The 21,806-nt window shown below is 41.8% G+C and overlaps 1 protein-coding gene across 2 annotated transcripts in view; it reads right to left on the bottom strand.

Moving 5' to 3' along the window:
• The window catches only part of LOC117553729 (transcription factor HIVEP3), a 50,096-nt gene extending 31,481 nt beyond the window's left edge, over nt 1-18,615 (bottom strand). For both annotated transcript variants that reach the window (XM_034227778.1, XM_034227779.1), the window contains exon 1: nt 18,356-18,615. The gene's annotated coding sequence lies outside the window, so the exon portion shown is untranslated. The remainder of the gene's footprint in view (nt 1-18,355) is intronic.
• Between the last annotated feature and the right edge of the window lie 3,191 nt (nt 18,616-21,806).

Genomic DNA, 21,806 nt, shown 5'->3' with positions numbered 1-21,806 from the left:
TTCACCAGAACATGTTTTCTAACTTATCTCTGGAGTGTCTGGTCCAGATTTTGAGATTTCAATCTGATCATATTATTTAATATCTCTGCTTCCACACTCCCAAGAGAATTATTCCTTTGACTTTTGCTGACAATGTATTCTTTAAAAGATCCAGTAAAACTGCATGGATGGAAATATTACATCAAGATTATTTTACACAGTTTTTATCAGTGTAACATATATGTAATTTGCCTGACTCACCGAAATTGTTTAAATCATCATGCAGCTTTACTTCTGATCTTATCTTTACAGTAACAGTTGTTTACAAGACATAGATACAGAGCCTTACTGTACTGTAAACACAACGTCAAAAAGGATTAAGGTGTCAAGAGGAGTGTCAATACTTGCACGCTGCTTAGTAACAAAGCGCCAGGGACAAGCAAACACTGGCGTACAATTTCTTCACCAAAGCTCTCACTACAAAGAAGTCTGTAAAATAAGTTATTTGCTATAAAAACATGAGATCCAACATTTCGGTACAAAAAATAAATACTCTGAAACCTCCTTCTCTCTCCCTGCCTCTCCCCACCAACCTGCTCATCCCTCAAGAGCTGCATCCTCCTGCATGTGTGAGCCTGATCATTTGAATACAAAGCAGAAAACAAAGAGGTCCTTAAAATAGAGATGCTGTGGCTTTCAAAGAAGCACACTGCAGATATAGAGCCAGAAAAGAAAGATAGAGAAAGCCAGTAGAGAAGGAGGCTTATTGAAGGAGTATGGCGGGAACGTGAGACACTGTATCTGATGTAGGATAGGTGGCTGGATGCATTTGATTCTGTTAGTCCTTACCCGGTCCGTACGGCTAATTTGTCATCCAATACAGGTTGAAGCTGCAGTGTCCCTGAACATGCCTAAGTCAGGCTTCACTGGCCTCCCTGTATGGAAAATACACACTCATCATCATTAAGTTTACCTTTGTAAAATGTTCCCATTGAGTGTTTAGGGTTAGGGTTAGTCATGATGGCCCACCAATCCCAACACCGCCCTCTACACCCCTGCCCCTACACACTTACCCCTTCGTTTTGCGTGTTTCGCGCGGAGGGTCCGCCACATTAAGTGCTGTTCCAAACCAACGAGTGTGGGAGAGGGAGTGGGTTATCAAGCCCTCAACAGCGAGTCTGCATCAGTGCGACTGGAGAACGGTTCTACACCTGACGGACTCAACGCTGTGTGTGTCCATCAGGAACACGCTGTTTACTAGTTCCAGCAAACATTCCACTGATAAATTGCGATGTTATCAACCTCATGATACCTCGTATTCTTTTAACTTAGGATCATACTGTGTTTAGTCTAGAAAAAGGTAAATGTGTGCATTTTATTATAAAGTTGTGTATATTTACAGACTGTTGCAAAAACTAAGAAGCTTATAAACATCAGGTTTAAAGAGCTTTACAAAAAAGTAACACAATTAAAGATGTTGGAGTTTTATTTTAGTTATTAATTGTAATTTTTTGTCAAAGAGATGCTGATTTGAAACCGTTGTCACATACAGTTACGGCATTTCCTGTTTCTGCCGGAGAGAGGGGAGTTTGTCCCAAAGCTTGCCGCTGTATTTACTCCCTCCATCTGACAGGAGGGAGCCTCATGTGTCACTCCACGGAGTTCACTCCGTCACGGAGGGGGAGTGTGTAGGGGTAGGGTGTGGTTTGGGATTGGGCCGATATCTCAGGGTAACCTTAGTTACAGCAGACTGAGGATTGGGTTTCAAGCGGTCACATGATGAAGCACTTTGTCTACAATGATCAGTACTGATTGGATAATACCTGTTTGTACCTGCTGTAAAACAACCAATATATCTGACAACCTGAAATCACATGCCTATTAATAACAACACTAACCTAGACTTCAATGTCTACTTTTTACCAAAAAAATTCTGGTCATTCTCCCACTTTATATCACTGTGTTGATGGGATTTCCATAATTTGAATGCTGTGAATTCACTGCCTCTGTGGTCAGCGCGGTCCAATTCACCATGCTCCAGAGGATTCAGCAATGCACCTTTTTTATTGATCTCTGTCAAGACACAATAGATAAGCTCCAAATTGGAGCGGATTTTGGCAGGTATGTGTATATGTTTATTATAAAGTACAAGGTGTACAATTGTCCAGTTTGTTGGGAGCAACTCAAATTCTCACAAAGTTCCTGATGACTTACTTTTCTGATGTATCATCTAACTGAGGGTAATTGAAATCTCAATGATGTTTGCCAAAGAAAAATATTTTGAGGTCAGAGCCCAATTGTCTTTCAAGCCATTAACAAAAATGTAGACATGCATAAAAGACAAACAGAGATTCATGTTGCTTGATTTCCTGCAGCCTCTCTGAAACACAGACTATACATGCTACACTGTAAGTGATATAATCAACAAGTCAGTAATTGAATTCATTTCAACGAGAGCCTACATCGAAACCCGAAGACGTGCTTGGTAAACAAGCTCGTCAGCTGTCTTTTTGTGGTCGGCAGCTGAGTCACTCAGGTTCAGTCAGTTTTTCAACAGGCACTATAAAAATGTCCCAGGTCTTTACAACAGTTTTGAAAACACAAAATGTGGAGAGCAGTTTTTTAATATATTTTTTTCAGTAAATGTTTACTTAATTATAATCCGTGGTTTTGATAATTCTATTGTCTTAAATATGATAAATAATTATTAAAAGGACTATTTAAAAGGGTAAAATAATATACAATATAATTTGCCTGTTTAAAATCATTACATTGATCGATTAGCTTCTCATAGTACTCATGACACCAGTGAAGATATCAAGCATTGCAGGTACTGAACCTACAAATGAAATGAAATACTAACAGCATACCTTTCTGGAAATCTAGCAATGTGTTTTATAATACATTTTATATAGCAGATGAGGGCAGTCATAAGCCCAAACCCACAAAACTTAAACAAATGGCAAGACGAGCCCTCTAGTGAGAGTTGAAATCTAATCTAAAAACCACAAAAATCTAATCTGGGGGCTGGCAAGTAGGATAACTTTCATTGGTGAAGCAGTTGGACTACAAAACGTAGAAAATCACAATTATTGAAAGCGGTTGGGTGAAGAGCGAGCTCACCAGCTGAGGTTTGTGATTATGAAGAGTGTAGATCAGGACTGTTTCACATCCAGTGACAACTCTCCCTTGATTTTATGGTCAGGCACACACAAATAAGCACTAACACTGCCAAAACCACCAACTGTCACAAATATGACAGAATCACATCAGGCAGGTCATGGCAGACCCGGTCTTGTCAGGCCGCAGTTCACTCATTGTGGTCTGGCAAGACCTCAAACAGGCGTTTTAAGAGACATCGTTTCAAGTCGGCTGCTCAAAGGAAAGTCTGACCTTCGCTCAGACATCAACATAAACCTTCTCTCAGTTTTAGGGTTCAATGGTGTAGCGCAAGGACATCATTTTCCCTGTCTGACTTTATATTGGCTTAGATCAAGTTTAGAAATGTTATATTTAATGAGTCGTCAAGCTGCTCTGTGAAGCTTCAATCAGGCAAGGCAGTTGTTTGAGCTGAACACTGTTGTTAATATCACCATCTCCACCTTAGTTTAGCCTGATAGCATGCCAACAATGGTATTGATGATGTGCTGATGACCACAACAACAACACAATCCAGTTCAATAGTTTTGCAGATATTGCACACATTCAAATGTATGGAATTGTAAGCAATCGAGTGAATAAAGATGTTTTAATCAGGCCCAAAAACGTTAACTGGCTGAAAGAACCTAAATATTACTGACAATATTACAAGAGGATAAAAATAAACGGACATTTAAATATCACCCTGAGACAAAAAGGACAAAAAGACTAGTTTTGCTTTTCTAACTTTTTTAGCGAAATCTTTATACAGGCTTGTTGATGACACACTAACTAAAGTAGAGTTAGGGCTTGGCAGAATACAATTGAACCCAATGTAAGCCATGTAAAAACGCACTGGGATAATCTGATAACACTGTAGTTACACCGAAAAGCACTAAACAGTGGCATTACACAGATTGATGGGATTGAAACACTGATTACTCTCTGCAAAGGAAATGAAGCTTCTGACTTTTGCGGCTTCACTTGAGCGAGAGAAGAAGAACATTTTGCCCTCTCCCTCGCTGCCACCCCAAAGCCACAGAGAACCCGTCCAAAACACATAACAATGACCGATTAAAAGAAAGAGTGTCCAGGCTTAGCAACAGGGACAGCTCGCTCTCACAGGACGAGAGACGCCATCCATCCTAACGGCCCGTACACACAGCAGCTTTTTGGCGATTTGTCCCCGCTTCCAGCGCGGTCTCCGCCCATTGACTTTGAATGGGGATGACGTCACTTTCCCTCGCTTGTCGCCGAAACTGCATTGTGGGGGGGCGAGGCGAAGATTTCCAGGATTTCCAGGATGTTCAGGATTCCAAAGTTGAACAATGTTCAACTTTTGAGGCTGAGCTGGAAGCGACAGCCAATCAGATCCGTTTATGCAAATCTGACAGTTCAAGCGCTAGCCAATCAAACCGCGTGTAAGCAGGGAGAGCCAGACCGCAGTTCATTTCCTCATATTCCAAACGAGAAATTACGTAGCCAAATCACCCGGTTCTTTACGACCAGAATATTTACCGGGATACAAACCGGAGGAACCAGGCATGGAGGGAGGTGCCGGAGACAGTGGGTGAAACTGGTAGGTTTTCGCCTGTTTGGGGAGTTTATATATATATATATATTGCTCGCATAAAATCCCCATTTTTTTTTGCTTTGTATGTCGGGGGCGGGAGATTCATGTGATTGGTTGTTGGTCGTGTTGCTCGCACAAAATCCCCAAGCTGTCAGACACGCCCAGCTCCAAGATTTTCAAGATTTGTTCAAAGCTGCTGTGTGGACGGGCCGTTACAGTCTGAGAACACAATATAATGCTTCACATTGACAACTGATATCTCCAATGGAATTTAGCTGGACTCAAGATTTACAATAGAATTGGGAGGGATGAAACCCTCTTTAATCGTCACACATGCAGAGCACACAGTGAAATGTGTTCTCTGCATTTAACCCATCCAAGTACCAGGAGTCTTACTAGGAGCAGTGGGCAGCTATTGTACAGCGCCCGGGGAGCAATAGGCGCATTCACACCGCAGTACTTTTCCCACAAAGGTTCATGAGAACTCTTTGGTTCTCATGAACGTGGCGTGGTTTGCATTCCACCCAGCCAATCAGACATAGGAACCTTTTTATCCCACGAAAGTTCCTGCTCTCTAGCAGGGATGGAAAAGGGGGTAAAAAAGGTTCTGATGAACACATTTTTGTTCCGGCTCTTTTTGGTGTGAATGTGACATTTCGGAACTATATCGGAACTAAAGTGGGAAAAGTACTGCGGTGTGAACGCGGCTATTGGGAGTGAGGGGGGAAAGGGGGGGGGGGTGTCCGGTGCCTTGCTCAAGGGCACCACGGCAGGGCAGGAGGTGAACTGGGACTTCTCCAAGTAGCAGTCCACACTCCATATTTTAGGTCTGGTCTGGTACTTGAACCGGCGACCCTACAGCTCCCAGTCCAAGCCCCTACTGACTGAACCACTGCCGGACTCAAGTTTTACAATGTTGTTAAACCGCTCGTCATAAAGACAATTTTCAAATCATTTATTTGCACACACATATTTTTTCTCTTGTTTTTAAGCATGCAACAATGTACTTTATGTGTGTCTCATCCTCTTTTTTGCTTAGAGACAAATTGATTTCTCCACTCTGCACCACCCCCCCCGCCCTCTTCCCTCCACAAAACTCTCGCTGGGTTTTTCCTGATCTCCCTCTTCTGTGTAATTTAGGTACTCCCACCTTAATGGACACCCTACTCAGGGACAGTGAGTGGGAAACCAGCCCCGCTGCTTCAGATACTTTCAGAGAATCCTGATCAGCTTCTGAGATAAATACATACAGACCATAAAACCAAGAAAGAGAGGGAGGAGAAAACGGGAAAAAGAGAAGTTAAGGGAGCTGCTACCAACCGTGCAGCTCCTGGTCTCCCTACAGATGTGGGTGTCAGAGTGAAATATAGCGATCACCCTGGGGCCAGAGATGCACCAGAAGCACCGTGTGCACGCCCTAAAGCAACCTCTCTCTCCTCGCACCCCCACACCTCTTCTCTGGCCCAGCAGCAACCTGTCAATCAGCTGACATGAGGGCAAGACGGGCGTCCTCAGAGGGCGAGCGCAGTGCCATTAAGCATATTAGAGTTGCAGAGTGTTGATGAAAAATCTAAGTCTGCAGTGACTAAGCTGGGGTTGCTCCCTAGCGCTGTGCTGACGGTGCAAAGCAGGGGAAAGGGGAGGAGGTGGGGGACTACCTGGGTGCAAACACTGGGACTGCTGACTGTTGGAGGTTGTTGAGGACAGGAGGATTACATAATATAAATCACTGTAACACCTCCAAAAGAGGGAGAGCTTCTGACAGCATTCTCTGTCCTTTCCCCTAAAATATTTGCCACTGTGCATTTCACAAAGCCTTGGTCTTTGTTATGGCTGTAAGTCCTAAATCAGTTAAGATGTATATAGACGTGCAACAGTTAGTCTACGTATTGATAAGTCGGTTGACAGAGAAAAAATTGGCAACTATTTTGATACTCAATCATTAAAAGATAAGCTTTTCAGGCAAAATAGTATTCAGCCTCTAAAATAAATCATATTTAACTTAATATCTTTGGGTTTCGAACTGACTATACGACACGAAAAATCACCTTTCTGAAATGTATTAGAGAAACTCTATTAGAGTGCAACAGTGACGCGTCCTAAAACCCGGAACTCCTTCCGGTTCCTTAGACAAAAAAGCAATACAATTTCTCCATAGGATTTTGGAAAATAGCTCGAAATAAGTTCTGTGGTTGACACACATTTAAGAGACGGATTACGTTTTGTTCAGCCGGATAATATCCACATGTCTACCCTACTTTTATCATTTTCGAATCATAAATCTAGTCGCCAGAAGCAAAATGCTAACGTTATGTTATAAACGAACTACAGCAGGGTCGCTGTTTCAACGTCACGCAACTTAAGATTCATATACAAAAATACACATTCAAAATTGTACAAGTTGAAGTGTTTGTTTTAACAGTTTGCAGGAGGCAGGTACTTGCTTTCAAGCAGAACACGGGGGAAAACAAACGGGAGCGTTTACGTGTTCGGTGTAATGACGTACAACGGCTTCGACAACTTCTGTAGTCCTATTCAGCCACATGTTAACAACCATTGTTTTTCAGACACGTAAACTCTTCAAAAATCACCAGCGGGGTCACTGCTGATGTATTTAATGTCGTAGAACAAAACGTGATCTGTCTCTTCAATTTGTGTCAAACACAGACCTTATTTCGAGCTATTTTCCAAAATCCTATGGAGAAATTGCATTGCTTTTTGACGAAGGAACCGGAAGTGGTAAAATGCTAACTTACTTCCGGGTTTTAGGACGCGTCACTGTGACACTCTATTGATCAATGATTAATAGGAACGAACCGGCAGCTTCTATGACGATTCAAATAATCACTGGCTGTAGCACAACATTTATAGAGTCCACATCATTTCACTTCACTGTTATGCCCCAATAGTTTAGTATATGCGTTGATGCGCTGCAGATCCTTCCTTCACAGAACAGGAGGGTACAGGACAGAACATGGATTGATGGATGGACCCTTTGTGCAGGAGTAGGCCTATCATGCGTTAGCCTCAACTATTTTCTGTAATTCCTGTCTTTTTCCTCAGCTTTACCACAACCCATCCATCCTTGCTCGCCCAAAAGGTGTTGAAACCTTCCGCTTTAGCGGATAAACATGAAGCCCTGTGAGGACCAGCACATGCTTTTTTTTCCTTATCATATTTATTTTCTCAATTACACATAGGCGAGTCTGTCTCAGCAGCTCTGTGTGGCAGAATATCTACAACATGTTCTCTTCCATCCATCCATAGCTTCCCAAACAAGGATTTATGCTGAGCAGCACCATCAGCTGACGTTTGTCTTCAACTGTTAATCCACCATGACAGGGTGACAAGACACAGGATTACTTCAGGGCATTGTGTTTGATCCTGCCTGAGATGATTCACCTGCAGTCTTACCTTTTGTTTGACTGAGGCTAATAGATTGTGTCTGTGTCATCAGGAATTAAAAGATAAAGACAAACATTTAAAAAAGAAAATACAGTAATATAACCTCATACTCGTCACATGACTGCCAATATGTCGTCAAAGTATGTGTTATAAACCACAGTTTTCCAACATTTAAAAAGGTCTGCTTTTTAATGCTTTGCAACTTTAGATCTTTGGATATATATCCTCTACAATCAGTTTCTGTTCACCTCAGACCAGATGTATAGTTAATGAGCTAAACATGGAAAAAGCTATCAGTATTATCCATTAATTTGACCTTCGATTCTGTTGAGACTAAGTAGCCTCCTCTGTTCACTAAATGCCTGATAAAGTAGACGGTATGGCTGCAACAAACTATTATTTCAGTGTTGATTAATCTGACAATGATACATTTGGTCAATAAGAAATGTCAAATAAAACAAAACATTATTTGGTAAAGTTTAGGATGACATCTTGAAAGCCATGTTTTTGATGACCAAAGTAAAAAAATATGCAGTATTATAAATGATAGTTAGAAGCTGGAACCAGTGTATAGCATGTATTTCTCTACATTATTTGAAACAATTCTATCGATGATCAAATTTTTCTGTCGATTGTTTACAACCTGTTAAGCCCGAGAGCCCCCGGTACCGGGGGCTGCGGGTTATTTTCTTCACGAAACTGTGTCTCAGGGCTTCTTAACATTTTAAAACCTATGAATGTGTCATACCCGATTAACGGGAAGAAACTCAGCTAACTGACGATACGAACCATTTTTACTGAAACAAAACACAAGTCTCACAAGAAGCATCTAAATGAGCCCTGAGCGAAAACAATTCTAACACACTTAGCACAGAACTCACGTTAAAATAACCTTATTACTTATCGTATCTGCACAAACAAGATATCGATAAGCAAGCTGAGATTCCACAGATTCTACAGGTATTAGTATCATCACTGAGCGATCAGAACTCGCGGCAAAATGACAACAAACAACAAAAATGTGCTTTATGGGACCAAATCGGAAAATAAGTCTTACCGTTGCTGTGTTCTGATCAAAAGTTGTGTTCAATGGCATTAAAACGAAAAAGACGCTGCTGAAGGTTAATCCATAGGTTAATCCAATGTGTCTGTGTCACTTTGAAATGATTACTGATAATCCATCATTCCATTTTTATGTCAATAACGGAGTTTTCATATTAGCTGCTAATGATAGCTACCAGAGTGTATCGCAGCTTCCGGTTCTGGGGCATTATAGCTGCGCATCACTCATTCACCAATGGGTCATGTTTAGATGGATTTTAGGAACTTCCCCTCGATTCTATTGGCTCTAACGGTTAAAAAGAGATGTCAATCATCAAAATCGGACGAGGGGGGCCAGAGATATGGAAAATGCACCCAAATGACCCCAGAAGTTCTTGTTTTTCTAATCTCTCTAAAAATATCAAATTTCACTTGTTTTGCATCAATCTTGATACATGGTACTTATTATATGTTATAGTTTGGATTCTTAAAGCTTGTAGTCTACTATCCCATCATTCAAGGGTGGTTTTCACTATAAGTAATATTTTCTTTTTGGACGGACACTTTTCCAAAAATGTGTACTAGTTCAATCTGAATTTACTTTAAAATAAAAAAAATCTATATCGATTCTCACTTTTCTACATCCAGCTCACAGGTTTATCATTGATTTGAGAAAAAATAGTATTAATGTACCCCTTTTAAAAACGGAAGATATAGTCATTTGTTCTGGGAATGTCATTTTCGAGCCTGAGACCTGAAAAACAGGCTCAGGGTTAATTGACCCAACATTTCAGCTGAACACTCGAGAAACTCACAGCCTTTTCTAGTCCTATTCAAAAGATGTGGACCTGCAGGAGCAATCCTCTTTGACTCATTGCTGCATTCTGTTTCATGTCTCTCCTCCAGTCCATGTAGCTGTTTTAACTCCCCGTCTATAAAAAATGTATTATCAAGTAAGTAAATTCCCATATGTTTGCTGAATTTAAGTTGCCATGCGCTGTGTTCTTCAGGTTCATTCCCCTATATTTAGCAAGAGCAGCAGAGCACTTTGCAATGTTAAGGCATTTACTGGTGATTGGTTTTACAAAATCGCCACTTTTTTCCATCTCTTGCAGAATAATTGCAGGCTATGAAAGACCTTTCCAACACATTGGCACAGTACAACTGTACGATAGTGTGGAGAGGTTTGGCACTGCTGTACTTGAATATGACAAGCAATCTGATTTTATTGAAGTACAGTGGTAGCCTGTGTTCTGTCTCTAGACCAAGCTAGGAAAGTTGTCTGTAGGAATGCTCATGCAAATATTGACCTTCAATTAGGTGTAACAGACGCCCTCGCTTAGGGGCTGCAATATGGACGCATCAGCAAATACATCGAACACATAAACATTCACAGAATATATATAAACATGCAGAAACATTCAGTGTACACAAACAAATCTTGTGTAAATACGTCTTTGTTTGCAGTGTGACATAAAATGCAGGACAACAGCGAGACCTGAAGGTTTTTAAAGTACGTTTCCACCCTCAAACAGGATGCCCGTACAGCATCAGAAGCATTGCAAAACCACAACAAAAATGAACAATATCCTACCCCAACGCAGCACACAGACCAAACTCTGTAGATGTGTGCCCTTTAATGGGGTTAGAAGCAAAAATGACCTTCCCAAGTGAAGACAGTCGACCGCACTCCTGCATAATTAACAGCATCTAAAATGAGGTGTTCTTTAAATGACCTTACCTGACATTGTCAGGGCACAGCAGGCCTTCAGGGATTATGCTGTAAATAACAAATGCACATGCATGTGTGTCACTGCAGACAGCAAACGTAGAACTTGTTTCAGATATTTTTATATACGAGAATCTCGTCCAGAATATAAAAAAGGAGTGTGACTCAGAACTCCACACAAGCCAACACATTTCATAGCATGAAGGCTCACCAGGTGAGAGAGCCCCTCAAGGCTGAGCTGTTTCACTGCAGACTGACAGCACCACAAGAGACTAAACACATCTGGATTAAACTGAAGGCTGTTTCACAGATTTCACAGGGCTTTTAAAGAGTGCCTCTTAAGGAGGGGGTCCAGGGGTGAGTTTAACTGCTCTGCTTCATGGACATGGCCGGGGAGGATTGTGCTGGACCATTGCCTGCTGCCTTGATTTGTTCGATATCCGCGGCAGGGTTGGAAGGATTTTCCGCCCAAAGCCCTCTTACCCTCCCGTAGAGCAGAAATCCCCTCCAATCGTTACTCGCAGTTACTGCAGGGACGCCTTACTACTGAAACACAGGACTCCAGAGAAGAAGGAGAGAAGAGGAAAATAAATGAGAAGAGTGGAGACAGAGGGAAAGGAAATGAAAAGACAAGAGAATAAACAAGGGGATAGGAGAAAAGTGAAGAAGACACACAATGAGATGAAAGGGAAAGAAATGCAGAGGAGAAGAAACACAACATTTAAAAAAGGAATAAGGAAACTAGTGGACAGGAGAAGATAATTAACAAAAAGAGAGGAGAGGTAATGAGTAGACAGGAGATAACACTTAAGGAAAAGAAACAAGGAAAGGAATCATGCTCTAGAACAATAATAAAAAATCGAAAAATGTTTTCACTGGTAAAGTCTACTTTAGTTTCTCTCTTCTTCTTCTTCTTCTCCTTCTTTTTCTTCCTTATCCTCCCCCACACTATACATCACTCTCATTGTCATGGCGCTCAGATACACAGCAGGGGCCGAAATGTAACTTAGGAAGACCTTTTTGGTGAGAGTAAAGCAAAATATAGAACAGAACACAACGATTATTGTGGTGAGACACCTACAGAATGCAATCTGTGTAGTGTGAGTGTGTATCATGGGAGCACAAGTCTCAAGAGAAAGAAAGCAAAGATTTGGAAGAGGCTCGAAATATAATACCTCGTCTGCTTCACCGATCAATGAACACACTGGGCGTGCGTCTATGGCTAATCTTTCAAGGCAACACAGATGCCTTACTAGAAAGAGAGGGACACACCCGACCTCCTGAGGGCGAGGTCCAGTGGCGGTTCTAGACCAATTTGACTGGGGGGGCCACTGGGGGGCCAGTTATTTTCTGAGGGGGGCACAATAAATGCAGGACGAAAAAGAGAACTAGACAGTATGAAGTAATTGCGCATAAGAAAACAATGCAATACAGTTATTGGTATTTGTTTCAGTACACTTATTTCTTTCAGATAGATCTTATAGTTATTACTGTTAGCTTCAGCTTAAGTTATAGTGCAATGTTTGCACTAACACCATATTTATATAAAAATAAAGGCAATGAACAGTTACATCTCTACTTTACATAAGGGTGTCTGCACAATCTCACATTAGCAACAAAATCCTGCGGTTTTTGGCAAACCGAGTACCAGAAAATATACATTTAAAAAAAAAAAAAAAAAAACTTGTCATTGTTAGGGGGGTCAGAGGTCAGTGTTAGGGGGGCACTGGCCCCCCTGCCCCCCCCTAGAATCACCCCTGGCGAGGTCTAACGGCCCGTCTACACTACAGGCATCGAAAAAGCTTGAAGCTGGGCGTGTCTGAAGCTTGGCGATTTTTTGCGAGCAACGCGACCAACAACCAATCACATGAATCTCCCGCCACCGACATACAAAGCAATAGCAATGTTAAAACGAAGTAAACTGGATATAAACTCCCCAAACAGGCGAAAACCTACCAGTTTCACCCACTGTCTCTGCCACCTCCTTCCATGCCTGGTTCCTCCGGTTTGTATCCCAGTAAATAGTTCTGGTCGGAAAGAACCGGGTGATTTGCTACCTTAATTTCTCGTTTGGAATATGAGGAAATGAACTGCGGTCTGGCTCTCCCAGCTTGCACGCGGTTTGATTGGCTAGCGCTTGTACTGGCGGGAATTGCAAAGACGGGATTTGATTGGCTGACGCCAGCTTCGAGCAAGCATCGAGCCTCAAAAGTTGAACATTGTTCAACTTTTGACGCCGATAGACGCTCGCGATGCTTGCAACGCCTTGCCATGCTACCCACAATGCAGTTCGGCGAAGTTTGAAAATATCCTACGTCACCCCATTCAAATGAATGGGCGAAGCGTTGAAAGCATTTTTTGACGCCTGTAGTGTAGACGGGCCGTAACTCCTTCAATAAAATCTAAATATACAGTAATTGATAAGATACTGCATGTTTATTACTTTTGTTTCCCTGCGGTCCGTAGCAGCCTCTCTTGACCATTACACCAGGGTTGCCAACTTTGGGTACCTGGCTGGAGTGAGATTTTGATATCATGGGTTTAATTACACATATGCGCACGAAATGACTGCTATCGTGTCAGCAGCGGGACCATAGCATATATATAGGATATATACAATATATACAAATACACAAAATTGGACACAGACTATAAAGGACACACAGTTTAATTCACTAATGAAAGTCAAACACATGTTTGTTTCCACTGTTTTATTGTGTGCATAGGCCTGTCGCGATAAGCAATTAATTGACTTATCGTACGATAAATAAAAATGAACTCGATAAATTGCCATTTACATGAGGATGTGACTAGCAGTTTGAAAGGATGTACTTGAATTATTATTATATATTATCATTATGTCAGTGGTCTAAAATGGTCATACAACGGTGCCGACAATATTATCGGTTATCGCAATAATTTCCGGGAAAATGTATCCAACAAAATTAATTATCGTGAGAGGCCTATACATGAAACACACACACACAAAGAAATCTACAGACTTACTCCAAACTGCCAAACATATTAATTAACACACTCTCACTCTCATACTCTTTGACTCTATTTTGGCCTAGTAGAACAATAAGCAGCAGACTTTTACTTTTTATCATTTCTACTGGATCTTAGATCTGCGCATGCGCAATACAGGTCGGCAGTTGCGAGAGAGTATTTGTGTTGGGTAATCTATGGTAGGGCTAACCCATACAGTGGTGGGGCTCAAGTCAGTATTTGCAATGTAATTACATACACGCTCCCCTTGACAGTGAAACGCCACGCGTGAGGTTTAGATTATTTCCCTGTCTCAATCCAAATTGAACTGTATGAAATAAAAAGGCACATTTGTCTTGTAGTAAATAAAAGGGCGACCTGGAGCCAATCCTGCAATTTCCCCACAGGTGAAAGAGTTGACTTGCTGAAAACCCAACCCCTGCAGGGGGGTCTGGGGGGATTCTTTTGAAATACTAACATAAAATACATATTCTGGTACTCTCTTGAGAAGAAAAATAAATAAATCTATTACTACCCGACAAAAAAATGAATGCCATTTTAGTTTTGTGTTACTTTGTTCTGAAAGCTGAACCTGCTGCTCCTCACAGAGAGAAGAGGGAAGAGGCTGTGTGAATTACTTTACATTGTGGATAAGGGTGGATAGCCCCCATTGTTCTGTGTGTCAAAATGAAAGACAGCCCACACCTATCAATCATCAAACCGTGGGATCTTATTTCATTAGGTGTTGATTTCTATCAACACGTAATGTTGTATCGATGTATATAGAGATGTACTACAGCAAAAGTATTCTCCGTCGGGACTTCCTGCAACAACACCACGCCGTTATCTTGATTCTGATTGGCCAGAAGACATTATCAAAGATGTTCTATTGAGAAGACGATCACTACATGACAACAGTTTTCAAAACCGTTTCTAGTCTTCGGTATTCTTGTTTTTGGCGTGAGAATAGTTTGGGCAGCGTGAGAGCGTGAGATTGAGAGTGAAAGCGTGTGTCACACGCCAGATGCGTGAGAGTTGGCAACCCTGTTACACAAGCCTCACCGATGAGATCCTGGCTGAGCCCTCTGCAGACATACCTGTGGTAAGCAGCGAAGAAACTTACAATCAATATTGCACAACAAGGCTACTGGGGAAAGTGAACACCTGCACAAAAATGCCCTCAATGTTGATTCAAGAAGAACACAGATTACAGAGAAGAACAAAATAAAATGGAAATCCAGTGAAAGGGACAAATTATGGCCTTGTGAAAAGTTGGAGTAATATTATAAACGTATGGCTTATTCTGAGGCAGGATTTCCATTACAAACAGCATATCCCCTCCACATTCCTCCTGGCTACCAACTGTGCCGAAGGAGCTAATGATGAACTCTTACGAAGGTCAGTGTTAGAATGAGTAACCTCTCTGCTTTGCGTCCTCCCTCCCTGTCAAAACGTGCGCCGCCTGTAGCGTCACCCACATACTGTATGCATCATTACATAACCTGGGCTGGCACACATGGGAGCGATGCCAGGCCGGCATACTAACACACATATACACACTGTCGCTCTCTGGCAAACACAAGGAAATTCTATCTGCGTTTGAAGGGGCAGCCAACACACTGGCCAGGGCGAGAGGTTGAGTCGAGGCCAGACGCTGAGGGACGACCGCAACCCCCTGACACACACACATACACACACACCCAAATGACACAAAAAGCAGAACCACTGATTCCAGTGAGGCCATGAAACTAAATGACATCTATTCAGAATACAATAGAACTGATTGCACATACTGTATTTTGTGCACTAACAATTATGTTCTGGACAGATTTTGTACATGACTTTAACGTCTTGTTTTGTCAGTCCAGAACTAAAAAGATATTCAATTGAATCTGATCAAAAACATCAAATTGAGAAAAGCAGGACATCTCCATATTTAATAAATGTTTCAATGGAAATGTTCAAAATAAAACCAGACTACATGGGCTTTTCAAATAGATAAGAACTATTTTACTATAGATTGTGTTTGTTTGTGTATCCAAAGTCTTGTTCCTGGTTCACTGTGGTCTCCCAGCACTACACTGGCTCTATTCTTCTCGGGTGCTTCAGAGTACAGAATGAATGACCATCAGCAGGGACATAAAAAGGTTGTGTCCACCAGCCACCAGGATTTTACAGCCTTCACTGGATGTGTGCCACTCCGTGTGTGCCTATTTTTCTTGTAGGAGTGATAACATCCCTCTTTCATGCTCATGCAGAGAAAACAAAACTTTAACCATGCTCATACATGCTTTTTCATACAACTTTTTTTCAACAGTTGTGCGTGAAGAAGAACACCCTGCCAACTCACACGCCTGTTCACTTTTTCTACAAGGTCACACCATCCGTTTAAGAATTTCACATCATGGGTTTAAAGTTACATAACTGTCACTCTTACTCATAAAATAACAACAACTACGGATCATCCCCTGATCCTTTGTGCCAGTGAGTCTGTGTTTATCAGTCCTTCTTATCTGGGGAGGTGTGTCTGAATGTCTGAGCAGGGAATCCACAGGAGCCGCTGCTGATGGCATCTCATGCATTTACTGTATAGCAACACGTCACCACCTGCCAGGATAGTGTGTTAGAGATAGAGAAGTGGAGAAGGTATGCCACAGGACTGAAAGTAGGGGATACTTTATAAGGTGTTGAGTGGCCTTTTTCATGTGGCAGCGGTGAGTATAGACAACACCAACCTGCCTGACTGACTGAGGTCAAAGTAACCAGTTTTGGTGCCTAGAGAGTTATGTTTCTCTTTAATTGTTCCTGAACAAACTCATTGCGTAGGTCTACAGCCACGATACTGAATACCAGAGCTTTCTGTAATGATCTGGCACTGTTAAACTGTGAACTAGTATGAAAACAGGTTGTACAGCTACACAGATTATAGCACATTCACTTCCAGCTTTCCACAAAAGAAAAGTAATTATCCTTAATGAGGCACCTTCTAAGATTGCAGCCAAGTTACAATGGTATATAAACATCAAAGTAAGTCTGATTCACAGCTTTTATCCCCGTCCATGTTGAAACCATAAATGGCAGTAATCCCCAAAGCCCAGATTTTTTTTTTTTTCAACGATCAAATGCTTCATGATGTCAAACAATCTTGGACATTTTCAAAGAAATGGAGCAATGCTTTCCTTGGGTGCCTGCTGAGCTAGCGCCTTTCTCCAGCCAGCACCACAAGTGGTCTTGATCCAGGCCAGAGTGGAGTACTGTAAGGCTGCCACTTTGTGCTGATTCAATAAGAAATAATTGCATATTGGCCTTTCTCCACTCAGCCCCCCTCACCACTACGCTCTGACACTTTACTGTATTTCTATGCTGTAAGTTACAGTAAGCACCCAGAGCTATACTGCATTGCTGCTTTTGTTCTTTTTTTCCCTTTTTTTAAAAAATCTACATTCCCTTGGATTGGGTGAAATAATTCCATTGAGGAGATATTAAACCTCCACTGATATTTAAAATAAAGTATTTCTCAGCAGCACCTAGCTGTGGGGCACACAGCTGCGTAACCACTGTGGTTACCTTCTGCAGAGAATCACACATCCTTTACCTCACTTCCTGCCACACTAAAGACACAAAAAGTGCAATGACTTTGTCTGGCATCAAACATCTTATTTAATTTCACCTGATGAATGTTATATTAATGTATCGTCACAGCAGGCCGTGCGTAGAAACTTAAGGAACTGACAGTTAAAGATAGATGTAAGGACATGACCTAACACCGTGAACACGTCAGGCAACAGTCATTCAGTGTGTCAGTATGCAAATGCCCATAATACAATAACATACAGTATACCCTGATGTGTAAAGATAAACACCGTGCCTGACTTTAAACCAGTCAAAAAAACTAATGGAGTGATTAAACATCCGTCAAAATAAAACTGTTTGGCTCAACTTCACCCATCTATCACATAACAGAGTACAAAAGCATGATGTCATCCCCTACAAACCTGCCAAGTGTAGGTTTATCCAGTTTCAAATAAGTTCACAGGAAGGATTAATGGGGATCTTAAATGTGCGTGTGTGTGTGTGTGTGTGTGTGTGTGTGTGTGTGTGTGTGTGTGTGTGTGTGTGTGTGTGTGTGTGTGTGTGTGTGTGTGTGTGTGTGTGTGTGTGTCCGCACTGTTGCTCTCATCAGCAGGTTTGTTATAAAGGACAGACGTGATGAAGCATACGCTGTCAGCTGTGTGTGTGCAGCGCTGCACGCACTGTAGTTTCTCCAAAACCCCCCTGAACTGATCCTCTGTCTGCAGCTCACCATAGCCTTTATCCATCACATATCATCATCACAACACACATAACGAGGCACCTCAACTTCATGCCCCGCTCTCACTGTGATAGCACGGCTGGGATCCTGCGCTCAACTTCTCACCGTGCAACTCCTCAACGTGACAGCCGCAGCAACACAAGGGAAACTAAGTGATAGGCAGGCAGTGGTGTTACGGTGTAATATTTACCAGCTTGCTGCTACAGTACGGGCGCTGCAGCCATTTATCCCGTAGCGAAAGGGCCAGAAGGAGTCCGCATTTCCTGGATTGCGATGCTGGATAGAGCCGCTCTCCGCGCCTGCGTTTTGTGGGGGGGCAGAGGCGGGGGGGCCCGGGGTGATTCCCGCTGCTGTGTCAGACCGGACAGCGATGGCACATTCAGCTGATCGCCACAACAAAACAACATCTCGCCCTACGCGAAACACACTCCGCGGCTCCGCACCACCCCGCACGGCAGGTCCGATGGGTGCCGCCCCCCTCTCTGCCTCCACCAATCAACAGGCGCTCCGAGCCCGCCTCCTGATTATTATTGAGGAAACGTAGGCAGCCATTGGTTGGAAAGGAGAAGTTCCTGGTTAATGCTTTTAATTCTAATTAGCCACCTCATTATTTAAACCAGGATTTGGAACTGAATGAGGTAGCAGTAGCACCCTTTGATGTCAGCTGGTTTACTTCAGTTTTTTGTCTGATATTGCAGCACTATCTCATCCACACATAGAATAATTATACCACCACTCACATCCAACTCCTAATGAATAGTCTTCCCAAAATTGCAGTGATGTACAGACCTTCTTTTTGCACACTACCCGAGCTTATACATGTAAATGTTTCAAACCTTTTGAACCTGTGTCAGTTTGCCAGTGAATCTGCTTTATATTGTGCCTCCAGCCCTCAAACTGCTCTTCAATGCAACCATCATTGACGAGCTTAGATTAATAAATATAAAATATTAATTTGAATGCACTAATTTAGATCTCCACTTGTATGTAGGTAGACTACATAAACTCAATACGATCGTACAAATAATCGTTCTTATCATATTTCATGATTCACTTGATGCTTTTCCTTCGCTCTTAGTTGTCACACAAATGTTGGCAATAGCTATCAATATGTGATTTTAAACACAACATCTTCTTTGTAGCATTAATGGTTAAGCCAAATGAGGACTTTCCAACTCTGGAAATGGGACCATTGAGTAGATTTATTGTTTCATTTTTGCATATCACTTCTATGAATGCTGACATGGCATTACACACAATATAATGGAGGTCAGGATTGAGGCCACAATCAATTAACTTCTCCTGGATGACTGTATGAACTGTTAAGTGGTCACAGGCACTGTTTGTTTGCACACAGCTCTTAGTGATTTTCCTGCTGATCTGATGACCCTGTCCATCTGACCCACTCATACCATGAGCCCGATGAGGGTCGGTTTCAGAAAGAATGCAGAGAGTGGCTGTTACTGATGCATCAATTGAAATCAAATTATGCTTTTAAAATCATCATAATATCCTCTCTGCATGTGAGCTTTTATATCTCGTATTTTTAGAGGTGTGTATGAATCTGCATCCAGCCTAAAGTCTTTGTTCTTGATGTTGAGAGCAGCTCCACAGCAAAGACAAGAGGGAGGGAAAGGAGAGGAGAGATGGAAGGGAGGGAAGGTGCGGGAGAGCTTTAAAAAAAAGAGGAGAGGTGAAAAAGACAGTGAGAGACAGACAGAGGAAGGAGTGCAGGGACACGCTGTGGTGTGAGCACTCCGTACTGCTACAATATGACTCTGAAGGCTTATGTAACAGGACTGGCCTGGCATTTGGCTCACAGCAGATGCCGGCTGCACTGACTGTTATATAACTGCATTAGCTGCTCCTCTGAGCTGGGGGAGAGCATGCGCACAGGAAAGCCCCACACACACATGAACACACACAGATTTCCCGACTTTTAGACTTCCAGCTTAGTGACTTTATTGCACTGCAGCCAGAGAATAAAAGCAATCAAACTACATTAGAAAAACACTAAAGGTCCAGTGGAAATGGAGCAATTAATTAGAAACAAGCTGATAAATGAATGCACATTTGACTGACACTAGCAAAGAGTCTGACAGGCATCAGCATCTTCACTTCCTTTCATTGAGCAACACGTTTCCCATCCTGAAAAGCCTAATTGGGGTTTAATGTTTGGGAAATGTTTCCCAGTGCACATGCCATATGCCAGCAGGGCTCAAATTCAATTAGTTCCCCTGCATGCAGCACATCATTTAATGGGCCTATGTCCCACTCTTAAAACCCAATTACACCTCAGACAGGCATTTCCAGTCATCTGTCAAAGAGGTGGTCAGGGATGTGCAATGCAATCCTCTCATATAACAATGCTTATACAAATCAGGAGCAGCTGTACTATTCAAGCTTCATTTATTGTTTAAAAAAACCCACTGAAATAGTGTGATCAACTTTGTCTCTCACTGGCTTTATTCTTCAGAAGAAGGCACAAAGCAACTTGACGCTGACATTTCGACTGATGTTGGAAAAGTGAAGCACAGATTAAGGTCAGGGATAACACTGCAAGTGTTAACCATTTTTTCAGTCAATCTGCAATTAAAAATCCCAGGACGCCAAGCATGACTGCAGAGCTAAGTGGTTCAAAATCAGCAAATTACACTGATCTCTTATTACAGCGACAAATTGCATCTGATGATAATAGAGGAAATGAAGGCGGGATTTATGACACTGAAGTCAACGGCCAAAGACGAGTGTTTTAAATCTAGACTAGGAGAACAAAAATAAATTCATATTAGTACACCTCACGATAACAGGGGAAATAAAAGTGTGATTTATGACACTTAGCTAATTTGTTCTCGGATGCTGTTGGCTGTGTCCAGTGGCTGTTAAATTTCAGATGCCTAATGGAAGAGTTTAGTGCAAAGAGTTCTTTAGTCTCGTGAAACGCAGTCTGGTTCTATAAATATATCTAAATCACAGAGAAATAAAAAATAAGAGGTACGTTTACAAGTTCCTTAAAAAGTAAAGAGTGAGATTGTGTTTGGACTAGCCAATAAAACGTTAGCGACTGGTTGGTTTGTTTTGGCTCATTTTGTGTGTCTTTTTTTAATTTATTACGTTTTCTTAGTTTATTTTTATTACATTTTGTCACTTGTAGAGAGTGGAGGTTTTTGGCCTCTTGACCTCTAATTTCTTAATTGTTTATGATTTTGACTTTAAACAGCATTTTATGTTAAAATAAACTAAAATATTATAAATATTTGTGCAGTTTGCATGTTCTGCTTTCAAGTGCGGTGCAGGAAAAGTGAGACAGTTAGAGTGTTCAATCAGAAAGACTGAAACTTGAGTTTTTGTAATGGCACCAAACACTTTTCTGTTTTGTTTCATGTTCGTTGCTCTAGTTTTTGTAATTCTTTTAGTACATTTATTTTTCTCAGGCAAATGGCAAAACAACCATATAGTTATGAATGTTAACATTTGATTGCTGTGCTTTTCCTACAGTGTCAGGAAAGCCTTTGTTTCCTCCACTCCATGCAAAGGAAATGAGAATTCATTCTTACAACTAAACTGTGACACAATTCATCAACTCAGGATTGCCATGGATAGGCTGAACGAGGGGTGGTGTTGTGGGCGAGTTGAAAGTC

Source organism: Gymnodraco acuticeps, unplaced genomic scaffold (assembly GCF_902827175.1).
Source record: "Gymnodraco acuticeps unplaced genomic scaffold, fGymAcu1.1, whole genome shotgun sequence".
NCBI classification, from domain to species: domain Eukaryota; kingdom Metazoa; phylum Chordata; class Actinopteri; order Perciformes; family Bathydraconidae; genus Gymnodraco; species Gymnodraco acuticeps.
The sequence above is the reverse complement of the archived record's forward strand: the minus strand, read 5'-3'. Positions and strand labels throughout refer to the sequence as shown.